At 44.4% G+C, this 18881-nt stretch overlaps 1 protein-coding gene across 5 annotated transcripts in view; it reads left to right on the forward strand.

The window, feature by feature from the left end:
• The first annotated feature begins 4586 nt into the window (after window positions 1-4586).
• GGPS1 (geranylgeranyl diphosphate synthase 1) overlaps window positions 4587-18881 on the forward strand; it is a 163348-nt gene continuing 149053 nt past the window's right edge. For 2 of the 5 annotated variants that reach the window (XM_073627577.1, XM_073627579.1), the window contains exon 1: window positions 4656-4735. The gene's annotated coding sequence lies outside the window, so the exon portion shown is untranslated. Of the gene's footprint in view, window positions 4736-18881 lie in introns of all 5 variants that reach the window. The other 3 variants (XM_073627578.1, XM_073627576.1, XM_073627575.1) reach the window with 3 other exon arrangements.

Consider the following 18881-nt stretch of genomic DNA (forward strand, 5'->3'; position numbering starts at 1 on the left):
GTGCAGAGCTCAGCTAAACAGCTTCCTTTCCCCTCGAGCTCCAAGCCACGCCCCGGTAGAGCAGAAGTTGATTGTTGTTTGATTGCTAGAAGAGCTGGTGGTTTGAGGACCAGTACCTGTAACAGCAGTGCTGTTGAATAGTAGCCCGGTGGGCTTGTATATTCAGTTGTGTCTGAATGAAGTTTAAACCCCTGCATGGGATTCCTGAGTGGACTTTTGTTATGTATTCATTTAATAAATGTGGGCTTCCAGGCTTTTAACTATAAATATCTGATGTGGACTCACTATATAAAAAACGCATCTACCACGGAGCTGAACGATCCCCAAGTGTGTGTGTGTGTGTGTGTGTGTGTGTGTGTGTGTGTGTGTGTGTGTGTGTGTGTGTGTGTATTATAAAAAAAAAAAAATTTATTAGCAGAGACCCTAGAGAATAAAATGACAGTTTTTGCAATATTTTATGTCACACTGTATTTGTGCAGCGGTCTTTCAAGTGCAATTTTGGGGAAAAAATACACCTCAATGAAAAAAAATTAAAAAACTAAACAGTAAGGTTACCAATTTTTTTCTTTTGAAAGATGATGTTACGCCGCAAGAATCGAAAGAGAATCGTGATCTTTATTCTATGCAAAAAAATAGTGATTCTCATTTTAGCCAGAATCGTGCAGCTCTACTTTAAAGGCAAGACATAAATTGAGGTAAAAACCCCTGTGCACTTTATCCCTTAGCAAAGCTATGATCCAGCTTCAGCATCTATCACAGCTCAGTTACCAAACCTTAATCCAGATACCAGTGCCTGCAATACCTGTGTCCATGTGCCCAAGAGTGCCCAGATAGGAAGCCTGCTGTGACCCTTTCAGCCGCCTCACAGGAGCGCCACGTGCAAGGAACTGTCTTCCTCTAAATAACATTCCTGTGCAGCGTGCCACGTGCACGCCTGCTCATTCCACATGCATGCCCCCCATGCATGCTCCCAGGGGCAGCCTCTCCTATGCGCCCTTTGCTGGCCTCGCGGCCGAGCTTTCTACAGCAGCCTGCGGCTCCTTCAGCATAGAGGAATGCAAAAAATGCCAGGTATGCATTTCAACCATAGACCCATTACACCATCGCCATCTACAAGGGCAAAATCAGTACTGCAACTCGCACAGTATCTAACTGTTGGGATTAGTGCACATGTATATGCATAAAAAAGGCATATCCACACCCCCCTTTTTTTTTTTTTAAAGGAGAGTCAACTTAGCAATCCTGCCACAGGACATTGCTTATAAGAAAAAGTTCCAGCCTTCACCCATCACGACAGGCCCTGTCACCCATGGACTTTCAAGGACCGGGCCCCCTTTATACTTTGGGGTCCACACCTTTGGACCTGTATAGCACCCTGCTGGAAATACATTTTGGAACTACTGACCAGGGTTCCATCAGCCAGGGTCCAGCTCCCAAAGAGTAACATTATAAGCTAAGCCTCGCTTCTTCCTTTCCGAGGCTCGGGTACCTCTAATTTTAGCCTTTAGCCATCTGAATGGATCCAATCACATAGCCCCATTTTCCTAGAACCATTTTGTTTGAGAGCATAACAGCCTTCAAGACACTGGCGAAAAAAACTGAGGTACTTCCTGTATGGGAGGAGTTATATAGAGGGAGACTTCCTGTCTTTTTTTTTTTTTTGCCAGTGTCCATTCACCTATAGGTCGCGTATAACCCAGTTAGTAATTATGGCTGCTCTGTGTCCCATGACGTACGATAAAGTAACACTGGCTTCCAAAACTGACATACTTACCAGAGGACAGTGTTCGAATCACAGGGAGCCGGAGGCAGTTTCAGTGGTTGGTCAATAGCAGTGGAGTGATTCTGAGTCCAGGAGAACCTAATGGCCCAAAAAGGGTGAAAGAGAAAAGCAAACATGACACTATAGCAGATAATTTATTGAAAAATTGTGTATTTTATTACTGTATAACATAGCTGTATGATGAATCCAAAGGGAATGCTTCAGGAGTTGTTGCAGGCATGCAGTACTTGTGTTTGTAGAGACAGATAGCTGACCTTGTGTTTGGTTTATGTGATCCAAGGAGGGCAGCAGGCAAGGCGTTCATGGATGTGGTAGACAAGTCTGGTCAATAGCAGTGTTGTGATTGGGAGTTTAGACTCCAGGAGAACCTAACAGGCACAAAGAGGGAGAAAGAGACAAACCAAACATGATAGTATAGCTACCGATGCTCCCCATAGACTGATTGCATTCACACAATCAACCAACAGTGCTGATGCATATATCATTTTTTTGCCCCAGTAGTGTTGCTATATGTATGCATTTGTGTGCACTGGTAGTGTTGCTCCAATCCATATATGCTTGCATGTATTTTTTTTTTTTGTCCCAGTAGCGCTGCTCCATATGCATGCAATGCACATGGAGTAGCACTACTGGAGATACAAAAAAAATGGGGGGTGGGGACGATCGCGGAGGGCCGCGGGGACGGGCGGAGGGCTGAGCAGAGGCGGCCCGGGCATCGTGGGTGCACGGGTGCCGCCACCTCTCGATCCACGCGCACGACCCCTTTCAGGACTCTGGATGCATGGACTCCTATGGAGGCGGGGGTGTTTTTTTTTTTTTTTTAGCACCCGATTAGAGCCTGAGGCTCTAATAGGCTTCAAAAAAGGGTGGGCTTGGGGCGCAGAGAGTGATCCCACCCTGTTGTGTGACCATAGCGAATTAATTTTCACTATTTTTACACCACAGTGCCTCCCCACCAATCAGGAGGCAGGTCAGTGAGACCTGTTTCCCGATTGGCGGAAGAGACACACAGGGGAGGAAGCTAGAGGACCAGACTCTGCTGCTGCTGACACAGGAGGAGAGGACCCAACAGCCTGGAATGGATGAGGAGATGCACGGGATGCAGGAGCCTTCGCCTGCCCATCCCCCAACTCACTGCCATCAACCAGATAGGGTAAGTGCCGGTCTGATGGTGGGCAAGAGTGTGTGTGTGAGGGGGGGGGGTCACAGAGGCTGCATAAGATGGGCACAGAGGCTGCACATGGTGGGGCACAGTGAGGCTGCAATTTGAGTTTTTTTTCAGAATTTTTCAGCTTGCTTGCGCCCCCCAAAAATTGAGCACCAGCCGCCACTGTGACGGGGACGGACTGTGGAGGGCTGAGTGTGGGGATGGATGGACGGACTGTGGAGGGCTGAGCAGGGGCAGCCCGTGCATTGTGGGTGCACGGGTGCCGCCCCCCCTAGTCCCCTGCCGCCACCTCCCGATCCATGCGCCCGGCCCCTTTCAGGACGCCGGACTCCTATGGCAGCGTGGGCGTTTTTTTTTTTTTTTTAAAGCACCAGATTAGAGCCTGAGGCTCCTAATAGGCTTCAAAAAAGGATGGGCTCGGGGAGCAGAGAGTGAACCCTGATCCCACCCTGTTGTGTGACCATAGAAAATTAATTTTCACACCACTGTGCCTCCCCACCAATCAGGAGGCAGGTCAGTGAGACCCGTTTCCCGATTGGCCAAAGCGCTGGGCATCCTATGCCCGGCGCTTTGGCGGAGGAGACAAACAGGGGAGGAAACTGGAGGATCGGGCTCCTCCGCCGCTGCTGACACAGGAGGAGAGGACCCAACAGCCCGGAATGGAGGAGGAGACGCACGGGATGCAGTAGTCACCTGCCCATCCCCCAGCTCACTGCCATCTCCCAGATGGGGTAAGTGCCGGTCTGATGGTGGGCGAACGGGGGGGGGTGTCACAGTAGCTGCATAAGATGGACACAGAGAATGCATATGAGGAGCACAGAGGATGCATATCATGGGCACAAGCTACAATTGATGGGCACAGAGGCTGCAATTTATGGGGAATAGTGACTACATATGATGGGCACAGTGAGGCTGCAATTGAGTTTTTTTAGCTTGCTTGCGCCCCCCCAAAAAATTTAGAGCACCAGCCGCCACTGTACAGAGCGGGTGTTAGCGCTGACAGAAGGAGCTGCAAGCCTCGGAGGGGACATAAATGAAAACAAATGAGGAGGCTTGAGTCATTTCAGGGCAGCCGAAGAAATAAAAGGAGCGGACAAAACAAGGTAGCCCTGCAAAATAATGAGAAGCTGCCGCCGGGGCTCCCACGTAACGGTACCATGACACGGGCACTCGCCGTGTGTCGTTGTGCGGAGCCAGGGTGATCCTTTTTGTTCAAGCACCGTAACAAAACTCCGGCGACCTCTGTCAGGGATGCTGCCAGTTCCATAGCTCCAAACCTGCTTTTACAAGCAACCTTCTTCTTGTTTTGCTCTATGAATCCTGCATGAGCCCGGCCTAGAACACAGGGTTAGCAAAGTCTACAGACAGACCCGGCTATTTCTTCTCACGTTAACGGAGCCTAAATCCTACTCCTTCCACACACCGAGGCACACCGTCGTTTGCAACCGCTTGGTTACACCTACTGTGTGCTGTAACTGTTAGCCTTAGGGCCCGCCTCCGAGTCCGCTCATTGGTTAGGAATTAGCGCCCCCTTCTTTTTGGCCAATCATCAGTGGGTTGCCTGTGTTCCACGGGTTTGACGGGAAATGTAGTTCGTAATGGCCACAGAGTAACTGAGTCTCTGCTCTACCGCCGCTCGGTAAACTACAAGTTCCAGACATAGACAAACGCTGCTTTATTTTTTTATTTTATTTTTTTTACACTTGTGCTCCGCCTTACGGATGTGAGCGGCTTGGGGAAGAATTGGTGCTTTAGAGGAGTCGTAGTTTGATATCCTGCGTGAGGTAAGGTTGAAAACATACAGTGAGGATTTATTCATTACTTTCCAGAGAGCTTTCTAGATGTAACGCGGAACATGCTCCTTCTGAAGTATTTGAATTGTAAAATATTTAATTTACTTGCAATGGGAGTGGATAGTGGAAGGTGATAAGCTGTTTGGAATTGATGTTTTTTCACCTTAACCACTTGACCACTGGGCACTTGAACCACCTTCCTAACCAGACCATTTTCAGCTTTCAGTGCACTCACATTCTGAATGACAATTACTCAGTCATACAACTCTGTACCCATATGAAATTTTTGTCCTTTTTTTCACACAAATAGAGCTTTCTTTTGGTGGTATTTAATCACCGTTGGGTTTTTTATTTTTTGCGCTATAAAAGAAAAAAGACTGAACATTTGGTAAAAAAATGAATTTTTATTTGTTTCTGTTATAAAATTTAGCAAATTGGTAATTTTTCTTCATACATTTTGGCCAAAATTTATACTGCTACATATCTTTGGTAAAAATAAGTACAACTTGGTGCATATTATTTGGTCTTTGCGAATGTTAGAGAGTCCAAAAGCTATGGTGCCAATATCTGAAAATTGATCACACCTGAAGTACTGAAGACCTAATTTTTTTGAGACCCTAACATGCCAGAAAAGTACAATTACCCCCCAAATGACCCCTTTTTGGAAAGAAGACATTCCAAGGTATTTTAAAAGATGCATGGTGAGTTTTTTTGAAATTGTCATTTTTTCCCACAATTCTTTGCAAAATCAAGATTTTTTTTTTTTTTTTACTTTTTTTTTTCTTTTCACAAAATTGTCATATTAGAAGGTTATTTCTCACACACAGCATATGCATACCACAAATTACACCCCAAAACACATTCTGCTTTTACTCCTGAGTATGGCGATACCACATGTGTGAGACTTTTACACAGCGTGGCCACATTTTGAGGCCCAACATGCAGGGAGCACCTCCAGGCGTTCTGGAGCACCCAGGCCAATTTTTATATTTCTCTCCTACATGTAAAAATAATCATTTATTTGCTAGAAAATTACATAGAACCCCAAAACATTATATATATATTTTTTTTAGCAAAGACCCTAGAGAATACAATGGCGGTTGTTGCAACTTTTTATCTCGCACGATATTTGCGCAGCAATTTTTCGAACGCGTTGTTTTTGGAAAAAAAACAGTTTTGTGCTTTAAAAAAAAAAAAATAGTAAAGTTAGCCCAATGTTTTTGCATAATGTGAAAGATAAAGTTACGCTGAGTAAATAGATACATAACATGTCACCCTTCAAAATTACACACGCTCGTGGAATAGTGCCAAACTTCGCTACTTAAAAATCTCCATAGTTGACGCTTTAAAATTTTTTACTGGTTACATGTTTTGAGTTACAGAGGAGGTCCAGGGCCAAAATTATTGCTCTCGCTCCAACGTTCGCAGTGATATCTCACATGTGTGGTTTGAACACCGTTTTCATATGTGGGCGGGACTTGCGTATGCGTTTGCTTCTGCATGCGAGCACACGGACAGGGGCGCTTTAAAAATTTTTTTTTTTTTTTTTATTGTTCATTTTACTTTATTTATTTTAGTTGGACACTTTTTTCCCCAAAAAACTATTTTTTTAATCACTTTTATTCCTATTACAAGGGATGTAAACATCCCTTGTAATAGTAATATGGCATGACAGGTCCTCTTTACAGTGAGATATGGGGTCAATAAGACCCCACATCTCACCTCCTAGGCTGGGAAGCCTGAAATAAAAAAAAAAAAAAAAAAAAAAAAAAAAGATCCTGGCTTCGATCGTAGCGGAGTCGGTAGAAGCACCGGAGGGTGGCAGGAAGGGGGGGCGTCCCCTCTCGTCTCTTATAAGAACGATCAAGCAGTGGAACAGCCGTTATGATCATTCTTATGGTGTAGGGAATCGCCGGCTGAAAAAGCTGGTATCTGAATGATGCCTGTAGCTGCAGGCATCATTCAGATATCCCCACGCAAAGTCAAGGACGTCATATGACGGCGGGCGGGAACTGGTTAAAAATTGCGAGATATTGCGGGGTATAATTGCAGGGTAATATTGCAGAGTGTATTGCAGGGATGGATGTGACTGTATTTGTCACTGAGCACCGCTGTGAGCGCTGCACATGCAGCCCACAACGGTGCTGCCATCCGATCCCTCCCCCTCTCCCCTCGCACTGTACCAATCGGTACAGAGAGGGGAGGGAGGAACCGCCATCATGACATGACGCCGGTTTGTTTACATGTGATCGCTCCGTCATTTGACGCAGAGATCACATGGTAAACGACCGCTATCAGCGGCCGTTTACCGTGATCCGTGATGCGCCCGGGTACTCTGGACCCGGCGGTCACGGAAGTTCTCGGGTGCGCGCGAGAGCAGGATTCTGGGAGGACGTTCCACGGACGTCCACCCAGGATAACCCGACCGTGCTGTAGCCGTCTTTCGGCTATGGCCCAGTCGGCAAGTGGTTAAATTAACGTATAATTAAATTCTAAAAATATATTTATTTTATTTGCTCCGTTTAAAATGGTGTTGTACCCAAAACACACAAAAATGTAGTATATTATGTGTGTGTGTAATAAAAAAAAATATATATATTCTGAAGCAGCCTTTCCCAACCTTTTTACCACAGGGGAACCCTTGAAAAAAATGTTGAGGTCTCAGGGAACACCTATTAAGATTAGTCAATCAGGGGTCATTTTACAAAGGGGCCTTATGTTGGTAGTGGTCAGTGGGAAGAATGCCACCCTTAAAATCATGCTGCTGGCCCTGCCAAATGGCATTGGTTCCAGAACTATGCAGGCACTATAAGATGGGAGGTAAGTAAATCACAGCTCAAGGAACCCCTGGTCACTTTTGGAGCAACCCAAGGGTTCATGGAACCCTGTTTGAGAATGGCTGTTCTACAGGTAATGTATCCAATGATACCTTGCTTCCTGCAATCAGTGATTCCTGTACAGGTTATGGATCCTGAAACACCTCATTTCAGAACCTCTGTAGTTCAGGGGATGTACTAATCTGCATATTGGGATGATTGGATTATTGGCTGCAATACTGAGAACTGTCACTAGATGTCATTGTAGTTTATACACGTATATATGGTAATGACTGTTTTTTCTCAAAATATGTTATTATTTCCCGCAGTGCTTGATACAATGTTGCAAGAAGCAGTTGCTAATGTTTAACTGTTCACTTGCTAATGGAAAAATTACATTTGACCTGTTTTTGATGGGAATATGGGTAGAATTATTATTTCTCATGGGGTTTATGGGAGGAATATCATGTAAACACATGACAATGAACATATTTAACCCATTACTGACAATAATATGCATATAATTATTTTTCTACATGGGGATTATGGGGGGAATATTGTAGTTAAACTTACCTAGGAACATATTTAACCTATCTCTGATAGGAATATGGGTATAAATATTGTTCTACATGTGGATTATGGGCGGAATATTATAGCTACACATCCTATGTAATACATTTGACCTGTTTCTCATAGGAATATGGGTATGGTTATTGTTTTTTTAGGGTGATTATGGGTGGAATATCATGATTACACCTAACAATGAACATATTTAACCTATTTCTAAAAAGAATACGCACGCCATTTTTTTTCTTCATGGGTGAAATGTCATGGTTAAACCATAACTAAGAACATAGGTAACCAATTTCTGATAATAATATGGGTATAATTGTTTTTCTACAAGGAGATTATGGGGAAAATAACATGATTACACAATTTTTGATTGTCCCGTATTATAATTGAAAACATTTTTTAGCAGGATGGAAAATATGAAGGGTTGATGTTTATTAGGTAGAGGTGCTTTTAGGAATGTCTGGGGCTTTTGAAAACAAAAGGGGTTTTATGGCGACCTAAACTTTACATTTTTTAAAATCTATTTATTTATTTTTGCTAGAAAATTTCTTGGAACCCTCCCGGTTGGAATCACACTGTTGCAAATTGGATGTGGGATTCCCCACATCTAATTCACATAGCAGAAGACTGTGACCAGCTCTCTGTGGAGCCGATTCACTTATCACCGGAGCGGCTTCGGTGCAAAATGCACTGGGGTCCTGTGCGTTTTCTGGTCCGTTTCAGGTCAGAATTCAGCCCAAAATGTGGGCTGAAATTGGACCTGAAGCGGTGAATGGGGACACACTGGACCCCTGCTGTGAGCCGCTCCGGTGTGCAGTGTTGTTCTGGAAAATTTTATGAAGATGTATTTTAATGTATTGTCATAAGAGTCTCCCAGTGTTTGTTCTCTCGCAGCCCGCTCTAAAGAGCTGACTGGGGCAGACTGACGCTGGTTGAGACCTGTTAGGTAGTGGAAAACTTCCTGTTGTTTGGAGAGAGGTGTTTGCGGAGAGAGGACATGGTCACCAGCGAAGGGCCCCTGTGCAATGCACAGAACGATTGTCTGGTGGGGGGGTGTCTTTGCTCTGCAAAGACATTATCGGTTTAGTGGATGTGCGCTCGTCACCCCTGTATGCCTGATCAACATATTTGGGGTGCCATGATGTACACCTGCAGATAATCTCCCATCCACGAGGAACTGTAGTCATCGTTATTTGGTTATTTGTATATTGTATCATGTCCTGTAGTCATTGTTCATTGGTTGTTGTATTTCCTGTGTTGGTAAATCCTTATATGGTCATTTCCTCTGTATTGTTCACTTCCTGTGAGGTCACAAACTTTGTAGGAGGCGTTTGGCTGTTGGAGGCACAACCCTCAAGTTGGGACTTCCAGTTGGTATGTTAATAAAAGCAGACTCATTGCTGAGGGCCAGGGGGAGAGAGATGCTGAGATGAGAACGTAAGAATGTGGTGGTGTCTGATTACTTGGATGCGTGAAATTTTAGGGAAGATGCATTTATATCATTAAGACGGAAATGGGTGCTTATTAGCACAGGAAATATAGCTGTGTGCATAGCATACAGCCATCTTTCTACGACAGTGTGAACCCAGCCTCAAACATTATATATTTTTTTTAAAGCAGAGGTACTAGAGAATAAATTGCTGTCACATTGCATGTCACATGGTATTTGCGCAGCAGTTTTTCAAACGCAATTTTTTTTTGGGAACAAATTATTCTTAATTTTAATTAAAAAAAAAAAAAAAACACATATAACCATATTTTTGATAAAATAGATAAGATAATGTTATGCAGAGTAAATGGATACCAAACATGTCATGCTTTAAAATTGCGCATGCTGGTGCAACGGCAACAAACGGCATAAATGTTATTAGCCATAGGGAATGTTTTAAAATCCTTTACAGGTTACCACTTTAGATTTACACAGGAGGTCCGGTGCTAGAATTACTGTCCGCGATCTGACGTCTACCTCAGATGTGTGAGTTGATGGTTGCTTGCGTGTGTGGAGCACCGATGCGTATATATGCCTTTGCGCATGAGCATGTGGGGTGGGGGCGCTTTATATTTTTTAAAAAAAAAAATGTTATCTTATTTTACACTGTCGCTTTAAATTTAATTTTTTTTTTTTTTTTTATCACTTTTATTGCTGTCACAAAGAATGTAAACATGCCATGTGACAATAATAGACAGATACTCTTTATGGAGACCCCAGATCTCTCCTCTGCCCTTAAAAGCATTCGATCCCACCAAAATCAGTGTGATCAAATGCTTTCCATTTTTAAAACCGGCGCTGGGGAAAACGGAAGTAATGTAAGCTAATTGCTTCATGTTTCCTATATCGTAGAGGCAGACAGAGCTGTTCCGATCTTTTTTCGCCTCTGTGATCAGCTGGTGGAAGTGCTGGCTGGTCGATCGAGTGTCAGGACATCAGGACAGCCCGCTGAAGGCAGCGGGAGGGGCGTGGCGTCCTTTCCTGCTGCTTGTAAAAGTGATCAAGTTAGCTGCTTGGATTGCTTTTAACAAGAGAGCCGACTGTCGGCTCCAAACCTTGCTGCTTGCAGGGCTAAATGTAAAAAGATAAAGAAAAAATTCTACTTGCCTGGCGCCCAGAACTGCATGTCCTGATTGTCTGGTAATGGGAATTAAACTTCCCTGCAAAAAACACATTTTACTGAATTTTGATAAGAATATGGGTACAATTACTTTTATACAAGGGGATTATGGACGGAAATCTCATGCTTAAAGGGGTTGTAAACCCTCGAGATTTTTCACCTTAATGCATTCTATGCAGCAGCTCCCCAGAGCCCCCCTGTTACTTACCTGAACCCAGTCTTTCCAGTGACAGGGATGAGCACACTGGCTCCAGCCAGTGTCTTGGGTCTTGATTGGATAGATTGATAGCAGCGCAGCCATTGGCTCCCGATGCTGTCAAGCAAATTCAACTACGCAAAGTAGGGGGTGGGTCTGAGTCCTGCTGTCTGTGTTAATGGATGCAGCAGAAGGACATGGCCCCAACAGCGCACTCGAGAAGAGGAGGAGGCTGGAGCGACGCTAAGGGACCCCAGAAGAGGAGGATTGAGGCCACTCTGTGCAAAACCAACTGAGGAGGCAAGTATGACATGATTTTTTTTTTTTTTTTTTTTTAAATGGACCTTTTAGATATCCTTTAAACTTAACAAGCAATGTATTTTATCCTGTTTCTGAAAAGATTATGTGTATAATTGTTTTTCTGCATTGGGATTATAGGTGAAATATCATGGTTAAACATGCCAAGAACCACATTTGACCTATGTCTGATAAGAATATTGGTATAATTATTTTTCTACAAGAGGATTAGGGGGTAATATTATCATCACACATCCTACATAACATATTTAACCTGTTTATGATAGAAATATGGCTATAATTATTTTTCTACATGGAGATTATGGATGAAAAATCATGGATACACTTAAAGCAGACTTCCACCGAAAAATTGAACTTCCACTTATCTGGTTCCTCCCCCCTCTGGTGTCACATATGGCACCTTCCTGATACCCTTACTGAAGATGCTGGCGCCTGCACCCGGGAGCCGAGGGACAGGTCGGCTTTGGGTGAGGACATCACGGTCGCCCTGGACAGGTAAGTGTCCTTATTTTAAAAGTCACCAGCTGCAGTATTTGTAGCTGCTGACTTTAATTTTTTTTTTTGCGGAACTCCACTTTAACAACAAACATATTTAATCTATTTCTGAAACAAATATGCACATAATTGTTTACATTGGTATTATGGGTGGGATATCATATTTACACATTCCAAGTAACAGTTAAACTTCTGACTTTCTGACAAGAATATTGAAATAATTATTTTTATACGTTGTTCTGTATTATGGGGGGAATGTCATCTTTATGCTTAACAAGGAACATATTTGACCTGTATCTGAAAAGATTATTGGTATCGTTTTTTTCTACATGGGTATAATGGATGGAATATCATGGTTACACTTGACAAGAAACATAACATGTTCTTGATAAGAGTATGGATCAGAAATAGGTTAAATATGTTCCTATGTATGCTTAACTGTAATTGTCCACCTATAATCCCCATGTAGAAAAACAATTATATGCATTATCAAAATAGGTTAAATATGTTCCTAGGTATGTTTAACTATGATATTCCACCTATAATCTCCATGTAGAAAAACAATTATATGCATATTCTTATCAGAAATGGGTTAAATATGTTCGTATGTAAGTTTAAAGCGGGAGTCCGGCGAAAAAATGTGATGCTGGCTGTTTCCATCTTGCTTGTGGGCATGTGAAGCCCACAAGCATTGATTTCCTGGATGCGGTGAATGCTGTTCATTCACAGCTTGTTCACGCGCATGATCATTGTTTCCGCACTGAATCTTGGGTAGCCTGACACTAAGCTCCCAGGAGACAGTGCGGTGTCGGGGAAAGGCAATAAACACACCTACTCTCATGGGAGGAGAGACAGGAAGTGCCACAGTAAAGTACAATATAAAGGTAATTACAGCGATAAAATTTTTTTTCGTGCGGCATTTCAACATCTATGCAATTAACTGAAGGGGGTAAGATTAAGTTAAAAACTTGAGTGGAACCCCGCTTTAACTACAATATTCCACTCAAAATCTCCATGTAGAAAAATAATTATATGTGTAGTATTATCAATAATGGGTTAAATATGTTCATTGTCAGGTGTTATGATATTCCTCCCATAAACCCCATGAGAAATAATAATTCTACCCATATTCCCATCAAAAACAGGTCAAATTTAATTTTTCCATTACTTCTGTATAATTTACAATATCTATCTATATCTATTTAACTATCTATGCAAGTGAACAGTTAAACATTAGCAACTGCTTCTTGCAACATTGTATCAAGCACTGCGGGAAAGAATAACATACTTTGAGAAACATCATTACCATATATGTGTATAAAGTACACTGACATCTAGTGAGAGTTATCTGTATTGCAGCCAATAATTCAATCATCCCATCATCCCAATATGCAGTTTAGTAGTGAACAGGTGTCACATATATCAAGGAAATACTTTCTTTAAAAAGTAAGTTTACTTTCAACATTGTTCAAAATGATTTGAATAGGTTAGACATATTTGAAATGCAATGTGCAAAAGAATATATGATTTTATATTTTGATCATAGATGCACGTTAAAGCAGAGTTCCACTCGTTTGTAAGTTTATTAAAAGTCAGCAGCTACAAAAAGTGTAGCCGCTGGCGCTTAATAACCAGACGCTCACCTGTCCTACGGTCCTGTGATGCTGGCGCCCGAAGCCTTGCTCCTTTCCCCCGCCTCTCTGTGGCGCTGGCATTGGAAGTGTGGGCACCTGGCTGTGACAGCTTGTGGCTCTCTTAGGCCCCATTCACACTAGCGCGTTTTTTGATGCATTTTGCATTTTGCAGAAATGCACGGGAATTTTTTAACATGGGTTCCTATGGAACATGTTCACATCAATGCTTTTTTGTATCTCTGCGTTTTTGGAAAGGGTCGGGGACTTTTTTTCATGCAAAAAGCAGCGTTTTGCATGTAATGGTTTTCAATGGACAAGCATCAAAAACGCAAGTGCACCGTTTTTGCAGCGTTTTTGATGCGTTTTTGCCGTTTTTTTTTTTTTTTTTTTTATTTTTTTTTTTTTGTAATTTTTTTTTAAGACTGTAAAAAAAAATGAAAAAAAAAAAAACGCGGCAAAAACGCGGCAAAAATGCGGCTCAAAAACGTGGCAAGCATGAAAAAAAAACCTCCAAAAACGCTCAAAAGCAACATGCATAGGTGTGAATCGAGCCTTAGTGGCCAAGCAATCTTCTGGGACATGTCCCAGAAGATTGCAGAGAGGGAGGAAGAGAGGAGGAGTCGCCTAGTGCAATGCAACCAGAGCAGGAAGTGGGAGCTGGGTACCTGTCAAAACTAGGTACCCACTCCCCCCAAAAAATTACATGCCAAATGTGGCATGTCAGGGGGCAAGGAATGCTTAAAGCTGAAGCTCCACTTTTGGGTGGCACTCCGCTTTAACTGTAGTTGCTGCATTTGTTTTCTTTCCTCCTCCCCCTCCCCCCCTTTTTTTTTTTTTATTTTTGACTTGTTTTCCCCTTAATTTTTAACCGATGATCTGGCATGCTTTCATTATTAGGGTATCTCCACAATCTGTGGAAAGGGTAGTGTTAGATGCACTAGTGGATTTAGATGGACTTGACTAACAAATGAATGGATAAGTTCACCTTTGGAACATGATACATGATCCACCCATACTTGGGGAACCAAGGAAGGAAAACCGGTGACAGGGTCATGGGTGGTCAAGGCTCATTGATGCACAAGATGAGCTAAGGCTGATCTGTGCAGTCCAATCCAACTGAAGAGCTACTGTAGATCAAATTGTTGAAAAAGGTTTATGCTGGTTCAGATAGAAAGGTTTCAGAATGCATTGTGCATCGCAGATTGTTGTGTATAGGGCTGCATAGCCACATGCTGGTCTGGGTTCCCATGCTGACCCATGTTGAAAGCCAAAAAGCATCTACAAAAGGAATGCGAGCATCAAAACTGGACTATGGAGCCGTGGAAGAGGTTGGCCTAGTCTGATGAATTCAATAGTGGTTGGAGGAACACAACGACTTTCAGTTGTTCACTTGGCTTTAGAATTTTCTAGATCTCACTCCAATCCAGCATCTGTGGGAATGCGCTGGAAAAACAAGTCCAATCCATGGAGGCCCCGTCTCATAATTTACAGTATTTAAAGGATCTGCTACTGACTGCATGGTCATGGTGGGTGGTCTTGATATTATAGCTGATCAATGTATGTTTAGGTGAAACTATCCTAAGATGGGAATTTTATCCCAATTTCTGTTGTGTCTCGAAGACAAGTAGCTAAGGGGAAATCTCCCCAGAGAACAAAGACAACACAAAAACAAAACATAAAAGCTTTTGTCCTTCCCTACTCTATCCAGACATGAAAAATGATTTATCTATACAGTACTGTGCAAAAGTTTTTAGGGCAGGTTTAAAAAAATGCTATAAATTAAGAATCCTTTTAGAAATAGAAGTCTTAATGTATTTTTTTAAATTTAAAAAAATGGAGCGCAAATGAACAGCCAAATCAATATATGGTGTAACCATCCTTTGCATCAATTTTTCTAGGTACACCTGCACATAGTTTTTGAAAGAACTCGGCAGGTAGATTGTTGGGTTTGTTGTCTCTTTATGACCAAACTGCCATTTGCTACTGCCCAATATTTCAAATTTTGACTCATCAGTCCAGAGCACCTGCTGCCATTTTCCTGCACCACAATTCCTATGTTTTTGTGCATAGGACATTGGAACAAAGCTAAGTGGCTCAACTATGCACAAAAACATAGGAACCTTGGATGCATAAAAGTGGCAGCAGCTGCTCTGGACTGATGAGTCAAAATTTGAAATATTTGGGTGTAGAAGGAGGCAGTTTGTGAAGGGCTGGAGAGCAGTACAATAATGAGTGTTTGCAGGCAACAGTGAAGCGTGGTGGAGGTTCCTTGCACGTTTTGGGGATGCATTTCTGCAAATGGAGTTGGAGATTTGGTCAGGATCAACCGTGTCCTCAATGCTGAGAAATACAGGCAGATACTTCTCCATCTTGCCATACAATCAGGGAGGCGTGTGATAGGCCCCAAATTCATTCTGCAGCATGGCAACAACTCCAAACATGCAGCCAATGTCATTAATGTCATCTTCAGTGTAAAGAAAAACAAGAAGTGCTGGAAGTGATGGTTTGGCTCTCAGAGTCATGATCTCAAAACCATAGAGTCATTACATAAAGAGACATAAGGATTTGAGGTAGCTTCCATCCACAGAAGATCTGTGGTTAGTAATCCAAGATGTTTGGAACAACCTACCTGCTGAGTTCCTTCAAAAAACGTTTGCAAGTGTACCTAGAAGAATTGATGCTGCTTTGAAGGCAAAGGATGATCACATCAAATATTGATTGATATATAAACTATTAACCCTTTCAATGCCAGGTCCCTACGGACCTACAGAACTGCCTGCAGGTGGCTAGGTCTATATGGCGTACGGACCTCATTTCTCCTTCTCTATAAGCTCATGGTCACTTCAATGACCATAAACTTATAACAATTGTTCAGCAGACTATGCTTAACAATTCTATAACTCTGATAAGCGGATTACAGTCTGCCCGCACTCAGCCTCTTCACAGTGATGGTCCCCCCTGCCCGCACTCAGCCTCTTCATGGTGATGGTCCCCCCTGCCCACACTCAGCCTCTTCACGGTGACGGTCCCCCCTGCCCGCACTCAGCCTCTTCACGGTGACGGTCCCCCCTGCCCGCACTCAGCCTCTTTACGGTGACGGTCCCCCCTGCCCGCACTCAGCCTCTTTACGGTGACGGTCGCCCCCCCCTGCCCGCACTCAGCCTCTTTACGGTGACGGTCGGCCCCCCCTGCCCGCACTCAGCCTCTTTACGGTGACGGTCGGCCCCCCCTGCCCGCACTCAGCCTCTTTACGGTGACGGTCGGCCCCCCCTGCCCGCACTCAGCCTCTTTACGGTGACGGTCGGCCCCCCCTGCCCGCACTCAGCCTCTTTACGGTGACGGTCGGCCCCCCCTGCCCGCACTCAGCCTCTTTACGGTGACGGGGGGGCCCCCCCTGCCCGCACTCAGCCTCTACCCGGTGACGGTCCCCCCTGCCCGCACTCAGCCCCTTCATGGTGATGGGGGCCCCCCCCCCTGCCTGCACTCAGCCTCTTCATGGTGACCAGGTGTCCCTGCACTCACTCCTCTGCGGCTTCTCCTCCTGGCCAACCCGATCCGTCTCCTGTCTTGGCCGGGAGGAGAACCCGGAAGGCAATAGCGAATATTAATTCCAGCCCAACCTTTTCAAGCCAATTAGAGCCTCCGGCTCTAATCAGGCTTGAAAGGAAAAAAAAAAAGCTCATACAAATGTAGGGGTCCAGCGCCCTGTGGGTGGGGGGGTGCCCCTGTGTCCCTAATGGATCGGCCGCTTCTGGTAAGACCCCTTTCACATGGAGTGGACTCTGTCAAGCAGAACCGCCTGCTCAGCGGGGGATCCCCACTGAATAGGCGGGTAATAGGTCCGCGTCCGCTCTGCTTATGCAGAGCAGACACGGACACAGCTCACTATTCTCTATGGGGCGGTCGGATAGAAACGGACCGCCTGTCAATTTCCATCGGATATCATCCGATCCAAAATGCTAGATGGCTGGGGAATGCCTGTGCATCCCCGTGCAGGTAAACATGGTCCTCCCATGGGTGTACACTTTAGTATGCCACATGTGAATGATTCTTTAGTAGTAATTGTCATGGTTATGCAGTAATCTTTCTCTGTCAGCTTACCTTCTCCTCGTGTGTTCAGAGTAAGAGGCCAGCCACTCACACCTGGCTGGTTTTAAAACCTCTCCTCTAAGCATGGCTCCACCCCAGGCCCTATCAGGGAACCCTATATTAACCTGTGCACTGCAAGCCAGCATGGCTGATCAACCATTGTGTGTTAGCTTTCGTGTGTACTTGCTGTGTTTCCTACGTCTGATTCCAGTTACCGACTTTGGCCTGTTCTCGACTTTCCCTGTCTGCTTGTGACCCTGACATTTGACTTATCCCTTACTTTCCTTGTTGTTGTTCCAGCCTGCTGCCTCCTTCCTCTTCTCCTGTAGTCTACCGTGAGCGTGAGCTGTGAGACCCTGGGGGCCACGACCTGGAGCCAGAATGCAGCTCAGTCCATCCTCACCACTAGAGGCTCTGGTGAACACCTGCTGGCTCTTAGACTCCGCTCCCTAGGGAATCTATGCTGTAGCTCCCAGTGGGATCTGTGTTAGTGATCCAGTAGACCTGCTTCCTGAACCTCCCAGGGTTCAGTCTGCAGCAGTCAGTCCTAGGGTCCACTACCTAGCGGTGCACTTCCGACTCCTACAGAGTGCATCTGTCACCTGGTCCCAGGTGACCTGACAGTAATTGAGCAGGAATTTTGTAAATTATGTTGTGGTTATGTGCACTATTAAAGCAGTTGTATACCCTGACCAAAAAAAAAAAAACCTGTAAGGCAAGGGCATAAGTAGCTGGTATGCACCGCATTCTAGCTTACCTTAGAATGAAACGCCCGCACCGCCTCTCGGTCACCGCTGAGGGAGCTGACATGTTCCCTCGGCGTTTCTTCTGGGTTCGCAAATCTGGTGTTGTGAGTAGCTGAAGTCCCCATTTCGGCAAGGAGCTCTGATTTTTCCAGCAGCATCCGCCGGACCTTCAGAGCGTATGCGCCGCTGACGTCAGTGGCTGCATGCAAGGTGAATATTTCCTAATACGTAGAGGTTTAGGAGATATACATTTGACCTACAGGTATGCCTTATTAACCGCTTACAGACCGCCCGCCGCAGTTTTATGGCAGCTGTTTGAAGGAGGATATCGTTGTTATGGCAGCAGCTAGCTGCCATAACCCTGGTATCCTCGTCTTCAGCGGACGATCCGCTACAACAGGGTTATGCAATTAGCAGACCTCCAGCTGTTGCAAAACTACAAATCCCATGAGGCATAGCAAGACTCTGACAGCCACAAGCATGACACCAAGAGGCAGAGGCATGATGGGACTTGTAGTTTTGCAACAGCTGGAGGTCCGCTAATTGCAGCTCCCTGCGCTACAAGATAAAAGTGGTCTCTTCGGCGGATTTGCTACAAGATCACTTTTATCGATGGCAGGAGAGGTGCCCCCCCCCCCCCCCGGCAGCAATTCGGTGCCCT

The sequence above is a fragment of the Aquarana catesbeiana genome, linkage group LG04, assembly GCF_042186555.1.
Source record: "Aquarana catesbeiana isolate 2022-GZ linkage group LG04, ASM4218655v1, whole genome shotgun sequence".
NCBI lineage: Eukaryota > Metazoa > Chordata > Amphibia > Anura > Ranidae > Aquarana > Aquarana catesbeiana.